We start from the raw sequence: 9,555 nt of genomic DNA on the forward strand, positions 1-9,555 counted from the left end.
GTAATAAAAAGATTAAATAAGACTGGTCCCAAAACCGAAAGTGTAAGAGATTATCAGATCAAGGTGTGACTATTAAAATTGTTCTAACCTGACAGAACTGTACTACTTTGATGCCTCACAAGCCCACTTCCAGACTTTGACCTCATCACCTTGAATACCTTAGAGCATCATGCCTCTCCAAATCCACCTGTCTGCTTTTCATTTCTTACCAGCTAGCTTTTGCCTTCTCGCTCTGGGGAGCTGACAACTATTTTTTTTGTGTGTATGTGTGTCCATTTTGCAGCTATGGGTTGTGGTCTTTGATGTTCAGGATTTGGCGCTATTTAAGATGTGTGTAAGGCTTGCTGGAATTCTGCAAACATGGCCAAAGGAAGAAGTGAGGCAACTAACACAGACAGGCTTTTTAAAAATGTTTCCAAATCAGCACTGGATCCAGCTGAAACACCGTATTCCCCAACTCTGGTGCCATTGGAGACCAAAAGGTGCAGCCTTGGAGGAACAGAAACTAGTAAGCTGGAAACCTCTTCTCCCGCCTCTCCCTATCTTTAAATGCTACAGTGAAGCTGCAGCTACTCAGGCTATTTTTCAAGGTCATTTCATGGTGATTGACAATAGCAGGAAAGCAAGGAGGAAGCTTTGAATGGAAATTAAGTCCTTTAGGATGATGCTTCTCCTGAAGAAAATAGCAGAGATGAAATGAGCTGAAGAGTCTGTCAGACTAGCACCCTCACCCACTGCAGTTCATCTTCACCATCTGCCTGTGGTCTTTCCACGGCTGTCTACGATCACGATTAACTAAAAGACCCATTGTCCTCAGCGTCGTAATTGTGCACAGCTGCAGTTATATCCCCAGCCTACTTCACACATTGATGCAACCAGCCTCTTACACCTGGCCTTACTCTTCCCTTGGTGCCTCACACCACTGAGGGTTAACCAGGGGAGAAACGTCTATTGGAATGTTAATACAAGCATGAGAAAACAATTCTTCCAGCATAGCAACAAGAGTGTGATCACCATTGTCTTTTTTAAAAAGAATTGATTATGTTTTTGTATACTAAGAAAGGGATTAAAATGTAATTAGCGAGTAATTTGGTTGGCAAACTGGTTCTGAACTGCATTAAGCATTTCAATGACATTTCTCATTTGAGAGAGAGAGAGAGAGAGATGATTTCCCTAGAAGCTGGAAAACGGCACAGCAGTTCCAATGGAAAGTAGCAATTGACGAATGATTCCCTGAAGAAACCCTCAAAACATTTGCTTATGTTGACATTATGGCAGTTGTCTGGAGCGGCAGTGATATGAGGTCATATGGACTGAGTTTGGTGTCGAAGTGTTTAGAATCATCTTTCTTTGGAAATCTGCTAATTACAGCACATTAAACATTTTAAGCAATGTTATCAAGAATAAATCCTATTATTGTGGGTTCATGGCATTGTATTAATCATTATTCACAAGGATTCCGACATCCACTAGGCATTTGTGAACATGTTCATGCATCTGGAGAGGGTCACAATGTTTAATACAAATGTTATTCATCCAAAATTTGTTATCCTGGAGATTCTTTTCATGCCAGGTAGCAATGAATCCACGTAACATACCGAAACCACAGCCATCAGTGAGGCTCCAACCCAAAACCCTCACCACCAGACTTTCCCTCTGGGGCTGAAAGAGGAACTGTGAGATGGAAATAAGTCACAGGCTCTTGTCTCGTATCCAGGATGCAGTCACTGCAGAGAGAGATCTTGTGTAACGCTCTTGTCTGCACTAAAAAGTTAGGACAATACAAACCACCTTGTGTTGACTGGCCCTTCAAATTCGGCAGACAGCCATTCCACCCCAGCGGCAACTTTTCTCCTTTTGCTTCACAGATATTATGAAGGACAGAGCAGGCAGGTATAACCATCAGGATATTTTTCTCACCGAGAGCTAATTTTGTGAGTAAACAGTGCCAGTGTCCCTTCAATCTACCAAAAAGCGCATTGAACTATTATTCTGCACCCGCTGAGCCAGCAGCTGACTCTTTCCTTGGTACTGTCAAGGTGGCCAGTGGACAGCTTCATGAGCCGTGGAAGAAGGGGTAGGCTGGGTCCCCCAGGATCACTACTGGCTTTCTACGTCGTCAATGGTAATCTACCAGTTGGGAAAGTTTTCTGCTTGTAACTTTCTGAACAGTTGCCTGTTCTTAAAGATGTGAGGGCCATGCACCTTCCCTGACCAGCCAACACCGATGGCAGCAATGCATCCCCGGTGATCCACCAGTGCTTTCATAACCACAGAAAAATAGCCCTTTCTGTTGATGGATTCTCCCTTCCCCAAAATCAGTCCTCCTGCCCAGGCAGGAGCTCCTAGGACAGGCTGCTCTCAGAGCTTCCCCTCACCGTCCTGGTCCTGTGACACCACAGGGGAGTCTCATCCTTTTAGAGTAGTGGGGCCAGTCTAAAAGATCTTCAGTTTTGTCAAACAGCTCCCTCTCAGGCCACAGTCTCCACCTCCCGCCACCCCCACTCCAGGAGAGAGCGGGAATAGAAGCCAGGAATCCAGGCTTTCTCTGGGAAAATACTGCCCAGCTTAGATTCAGAAGGTCCCATTCATATGAAGCACAGGGCACCTCTGTTCTCATTCATTTCAGTGGGGGTTATGGGTGCTCAGCAGCTCGCAGTCTGCCCCCGTCCCCCAGGGATTCTTCGCTGGAGAATAGTCTCCTACAAGGGCAGAGATGGGAGCCCCATTACTGGGATGTTTCCAAGCACACTGGAGATGACTGGAGAAGACCCTGCAGGGAACCAGGCCCAGGGAGCTGTGTCTGGAATCAAGTCTGAGTTGTGGGAGATTCTGCCTCTATTTTTTTCCTCCCTAGACAGAAAGGGGAAGTTACTAAGGAAACGCTAAATGCCACTCACATCCTCCAGATGATGGAGTGCTGGGGGCGGATGTTCAGCGTGCCTGTCCCTCATACTCCTCCTCGCTCTCCAATACCAGCGTGGCCTGGAGAGGGTACTGCACTGGCGTGTTACACCCTCGGCCCGCAAGGTGAGGTATAGACAATGGCTGTGAAAACAAGAGCCAGTCTTATTGCCAAGGGACAGTTACACTTAGGCAGCAGCACGGTGTCCAGATCACCGATCTCCCAGCACTTTACACACATTCAGGAACCACCCAACTGGGAAGTTGGGATTGGGACTCCAACCCTGCTGCAGCCTGGACAGGGGATGCCATAGGTCACGCTAACATGAGTGACAGAGACAGGATGGAGCCCTGGAGTTATTATTTCTAGGTCCCTCCACTAACCACTGGTCCACACTCCCACTCAGAGCTGGGAATTGCAACTAGGACCTAATTTCCAATGGCTTTGAGAAAGAATGTGATCTGGTGTAACAACTGGGGCACAGGACTGAGTCAGGACTCTGTGGTTCTATTGTTTGATTTCTTACTTGTGGGAACTTGGACTAGTGACTCATCCTCTCTGTGACTCAGTTCCCATGAGCACGATAGGGATCTAATACTTACCCACTATTATAAAATGCTGTGAGATTTACCCAGGAAGAAGCTACTCTGTAAGTGCTAAGCCATATGTGACCATTGAAGGTCAGCTACAAATTCCCAGAGTGTGGAGTGTTTGGATCTGAGGTATCAGTTCAGTCCAGTTCAGAGAGAGGGGCCCCACCATGGAGTTTGGATCCAGGAGGATCAACTCTTCTTAAGTAGGAAGATGAATTAACAGGACTGTCCATCTCTAGTATCTATGTAACTAAGAAGATATCCATAGCTACTAGAAGGAATGGGATCCAGGAGTCCTGCCTTTCCACAGAAGAAAAATCCCAACCTCTAGGAGGAATAGGACCCTGGCATTCTTTTTTCAAATTACCCAACTCAGCTCAGATTTCATACATCCAAGGCTCACAGTAAAGTGCTCCCAAATGAACTACTAAGAATTGTGCCTATAAATTATTCCACAAGCATTTTGGAAGAAATAGTAGATTCGAGAGAATGATGAACTGCTCTCAGCCAGCTAATGGAGAGAAGACAGTAAAATTAATCAGATAAATGATTTGTATGAATGACTTGCTTGGTGTAAAAAGAGGAAAACAAGGACTGGAGTCTCCTCCCTGTTAATTAATTAATTAAAAATAATAACAACCACCCCATGCTCGGCCAATCAGCATTGAGACTCAGGGGCTGAAGGCCGTGAATTCACACCAGAGGGCTCAAAGGACGGTGTTCTACACCAGAGGGAGGATCACAGTAAGAGCACTTGTCTGGAGCCACCTCTGGGTGAGGGCCCCCCCCATATTGAGAGCTGAAGAGCAGCTTTGTCCACCATATGGAGGGAGGGAAACAGGGAGAAGAGAAAAAGAAGCAAGAAGATAAGAAGGAGCGATGGAGGGAGGGAAGGGAATAAGAAAGGACATCCTCCAACACCTTCTGTGATTCTAAGGGGCAGGATCCTAGGTGGGACATGTTTCCTCCATCTTAACCTAGTGTTTTCCTTGCCAAGAGCTCGGCTGGCAAGAGATGGATCAGAGTGAACAGGTTCCAAATCCTCAGTGAAGCTCTTACCTTCAAAATAGGAGAGGTTTTTTTCTATCAAAATCAGTAGCAAGGAAGAAGAAAACTCTTAAGACTCTCCTTTGTAACATGCAGGTGCGTGAATCTGGACTCTCTAAGTCCTCCAAGAGACTTGCTGGGACAAGGCCATGGGGCTCTCAGAAGCTGTCCCCTGCCCTCTACACCTGTCCTGCATGTCTGCTGTTGGGGTCTCTCTGAGGTCACTGCGACCTCAGCATCTTTACTCAACAGGCTGAGGACCTGCCAAAGGCCACTGTGATGTCACTGCAACACTCGACCCTCCCCTGCAGGGCTTATATCCCGCCCTGATCTACCCCTCTGGATATTTGAGCTACTCCCCCTGTAACCTCCTGATCACCCCACTCATTCACTGTTGATTCCAGGGAACACAGTAAAATAGCAGAGGCTGCTCCCCATGCTACCCTGAGTTTTTCATAGTTTCATAGTGTTTAAGGCCAGAAGGAACCCCTATGCATCTAATCTGTCCTCCTGTATAGAAGTGACCCTTAGCTTTCTCCCAATTACCTCTGGATTAAGTTTGGTAGCTTACTTTTGACAAAGACTATCTTCTACAAAGGCATCCACTCTTGATTTGAAAATATCCAGAGATGGAGAATCTGCCAGTTCCCTTGGTAGTTTGTTCCAATGGTTAATCACTCTCACCATTAATTATGTGTGGCTTATTTCTAATTTGAATTTATCTAGCTTCAGCTTTCAGCCATTGCTTTTTCTTATGCCTTTCTCCCCTGGATGAAAGAGTACCCCCTTAGTACCCTCCATTTTCTCTTTCTGAAAGTTCTTCCACACGATAAGCAACTCACCTCTCAATCTTTTAGATAAGCTAAAGAGCCGTGCTCTTTCCAGTATTTTCTCTAACCCTCAAATGACTTTTATGGCTCTTTTCTGGACCCTCTCCAATATTTCAGCATTCTTTTTTAAAATGTGGACATTAGGTCCTCTCTGCTAAAACTCATAACAAGGATGCCCATCAGGATATGGAGACTTCTCCACTAAGGACCAAACTTCGACCATCTACTCATTTAATAAGCAACTGAACAATCATCATCAAGTAGTTGGGATTTTCAGTCAACACCAATGTGGGCAAGATTTTGCAGATGCCTAAAGGTGAAGGACTCTGTGTCCCATTATGAGTCTCTTCTGCAATCCGATCCTCCTAAGGGCAATATTTCTGTGTGGGAGGTAATGTTGTAATGGAGAACTTCAGTCTCTCGAGAACATGCTCATACATTTTCCAATTTGCAAGTATGATGTTTAGACAGCTGCTTTGCTATCCAGGTATTCCAACCATATTTGCATGCAAACAACATTGAAAGATTTCCCCCCACTTTCTAGCTATCATATATCTTATGATTTCATTTTGATCAAAATTCACTAAAGCCCAGGTCTGCTGATGAACCCTGGAAGGGTGAAATTTGTGGCTGCTGATTCAGCTTGTAAGATGATGTGGTCTGGTAGGAAGGTGACTAGAGTGGGAGTCTATAACGGCTGATTTGACCACTGACTAAGGCTTTGTCTACACTATAGAATTAAGTTGACCTAAGTTAGGTCAATGTTCAGCCACCGCAGTAATTAGTGCAGTGGTTCATGTCCACACTATGCCCCCTCTGTTGGTGGTGTGCAACCTCACCAGGAGCTTCCCCTGACTTAACTATGTGGGTCACTGTAGGGCACTGACAGCTAGAGTCCTGCCCTGGGGCTGACAGCCCAAGCTCAGCCCCATGGGGGGCTCACAGCTGGAACTGCTTCTCCCCCCACCCCCCACCCCCCGGACTGACAGCCAGAGCTCTGATCCCCACACAGGGCTGACAGCGAACAGGCAATGTAATTAATGCAGTGTCTGACACTGCGCCACCCTAACAACACCAACCTAAGTGCTACGTCTCTTGTGGGGGTGGAGTTGTTATGTCAGTGTAGTGGGCAACTTATATCAGCGGGAGCAACACTGGAGTGTAGACACTTACAGAGTTAGGTCGATGTAAGCTGCCTTACATCGACCTACCTCTGTTGTGTAAACCAAGGCTTACTGTAGGTCACTGTTCTTCACGGTTGTGTGCCTCAGGTTTTTTTCTTCCTTATCTATACAATGGGGATAATGATATTAGCCTTCCTTATTAACAGAGTTGGAGGAATGTGAATGAATAGCTTATGTAAGAGCAAAGCAGTCCTATTCCTTTAGTAGTAGTAGTATTATACCAGTGGCTACTTTTGAAAATGTTGGCATATATCCACTTAATGCAACTCAGCATCAGGCTGTCTGAAATAAGTAGGTCTACATCTTTATCTTCAATTTTGTGTGAAATCAGAGTTTCTGAGAGCGGAATAAGGATGATGGCCTATTTTTAAGTTGCCTGGCTCTGACACAAGAAAACCAGTCCTTGTGTGACCTTGGGGAAGTTACCTCCTCTCTCTGTGACTCTTTTTCACTTGCCACCTCCCTTTGTCTTTCCTGTTTGTTTGTCTCTCTGATGCTCTTCAGGGCAGGGGTTGTGACTTAATTTGTGTTTGTACAGCCCCTAGCACAATGGTGTCCCCAACTAGAGGTGAATTTTTTTCGGTGAATAGTAAACTCACTGAAAAAAGTGCATTTTGGGGCACCAAACAGAAAAAAAATTCAATTATTTCCTCAGCTTTAGCCCTGATCTCAATTGAGTCCCCTGGGTGCTACTGTAATATAATAAACACAGTAACTTCTTAGCTGTGCCATGTATACAGAACCCCTTCTAAGCTAATTGATTAGGCAAACATGTCCCTCATTCCCCAGGGATCTTGGAGACGTACTTCACTTCTATTACAAGGAAAGAATGGGCAAGCATGTGATCTCTAACCCACCCTGCTTTCATCTGCACCCAAGGGCCTGAACAGATGGAGTAATCAGAACAAAGCCTATCACCCTCCAGAACAAAGTCCCAGGGAATTATCACACAACACAGTCTTCTGTGTATGAGTTGGAGTGCATTCTGTTCTTTTGTCAGCCAATATTTATGGCCTTCCAGCATCTTCCCCTGAACTGTTGGCTGGAGTTTTACAGCATTCACAAGCCTCGACTGATGTTTGTCAGCATGTAACAATTAAGCGACAACTTTCTAAGCCAATTCATTTTCCGTCCTTGAAAGCCTTTGGGGAAAAAAGACACCATAGCTGGATTAGCTTGTTCAGACAGAATAAGAGTCAGAACTGGTTGAAACTCAGGGTGCGACCAGGGGCAGCAAGGGGCAATCACTGAGTTTTCTTTTGGTTTCGTCTAAAATCTTTCAAATGTCTCTAATAAAAATCTTCGTCACAAAGCTCTCTCCGCTTTTAGAATCAAACTGCAACCCAACCTTTTCCGACAGAAGAGCCCACTAACCTCATTGCATTCAGAACCAAAGGCCAAGGCCACTTCTTTGCCTAGGAGATTTCCCTCCATGGAACCCTCAATCTCACAGATTCACTGGAAAAAACAACGACACCAAAACCTCCGAGGCTGCATCTTGGTCTCTGGGAATCAAAAAAGAGAGTAGTACATAGTTGCCTTTTAAATAATGGGAGGCACTCAGATTCTCTGGCGTTGAGGGCTGTATCAATGGATGGATGGAGGGATATGACAGATATGACTGAAAGGGGTGCAGTAGAGAAATGGAATTGCTCCCTCTTTTATTTAACCATCTCCACTTCTTGTTTACTCTTCTTCCCCCCCTCACAGTCCTCTCCATAAGCACCCCTCATGCAGAACTGCAGTTCCGGAGCCACATCAGTGTTGGAGGCAACGCTGTGGGCGTTGACAGAAGGGAGCTGCTCTAGACTGAGTGGAACATGGTCCAGCCAGTGCTTGAGGGAAGGGGTTGTTGTGATGACAGACCTGGTGGATGAAGTTCTCTTTATCCAAAATACAGGCACAGCATAATTTCTGCTAACAGAATTTTCCTCCAACCTGTCCTCAGGCCCCAGCATCCTGCAACCCTGGAATCAGAGCTGGATTGAAACACCAGCAATCTAACAGTGAAAGACTCTCTCTCTCATTACAATCCAGTCCATTTTGTCTCTTCAAGACTGGGTGTATCCTATTTTTGGAGACATGAAGGAGCTGGCTGGCTGTGGCAATGGAGATTTACATTCAAGACTTGAACGTGGTCCTGTTTGTGCCTTGATGTCTCTCTCTCTCTCTGCATTAAAGAGTTTCACTGAAGTGACATTCACAGTTCCAGGGACAATGGGCGGGTTTGTTCTACTGTCTGATTCTGTATTAGGGAATCAGAATTTGCTCCACTCTCTGACCTTACTGCAGCAGGGCCATGGAGGATAAAGTGGACAGCTTTGCAGGCTATTGAAAGAGTGCCCCATCAGGGGAGACAGAAGCATTTCTCAGAGGGAGTCAAGGGAGAGAAGTATTAAGAAGAGAAAAATGTTCCCTATCATGATGGCTTTGGGGTTAAATCCACCATGGAAGGCCTAGGACTGGCTGTCATGGGTGGCAGGTCATTAGGAAGGCGCAAGCACACAGGAAAGCTGACATGCAGAGGAACCTCAAGCTGGCTGAAGGTCGCCAGCCAACCAAACAAATAGCAACACTGATGGAAACTGGCCTAGAAATATAGCTATAAAAATAGCCTGTGATTTCAGTAAGCAAGTTGCTTCTTCAAGTTATGTCTCATGCTAGCTGCATTCTTTAACTGCCTGCTCATTCTCTCCCATATGGATACAATGTTCTGTGTTCCACATACAGTACGTAACTTACTGTAAAGCCTGGAACAGTCAAACGAGGCCATGGTTTACAAGAAGCGGTACAGATGCAGCATTTCAGTCTATAGCTGATGGCTCAGCACCAAACCCGAGGCCAGGGCGCCATGCCTGCCAGAGGAGTAAGCAATTTGTCGAGCCTCACCTCGCCATGTGCTAATGCTTCTCTTCTCTCCCATTATGTCATCCCCGGGTCTCTCCACAGCTGGACCCCAGAACATTCCTGCATTCTTGTTTGCATACCACAAGGAA

At 45.7% G+C, this 9,555-nt stretch overlaps 1 long non-coding RNA gene across 2 annotated transcripts in view; it reads right to left on the reverse strand.

Moving 5' to 3' along the window:
* Positions 1-4,738, reverse strand: part of LOC123352702 — a 58,810-nt gene extending 54,072 nt beyond the window's left edge. For both annotated transcript variants that reach the window (XR_006574259.1, XR_006574258.1), the window contains exons 1-2: positions 4,558-4,738; positions 2,901-3,048 (exon numbers count right to left, since the gene is read on the reverse strand). This is a non-coding gene — a long non-coding RNA (uncharacterized LOC123352702). The remainder of the gene's footprint in view (positions 1-2,900; positions 3,049-4,557) is intronic.
* Between the last annotated feature and the right edge of the window lie 4,817 nt (positions 4,739-9,555).

Source organism: Mauremys mutica, chromosome 18 (genome assembly GCF_020497125.1).
Source record: "Mauremys mutica isolate MM-2020 ecotype Southern chromosome 18, ASM2049712v1, whole genome shotgun sequence".
Classification (NCBI taxonomy): Eukaryota; Metazoa; Chordata; order Testudines; family Geoemydidae; genus Mauremys; species Mauremys mutica.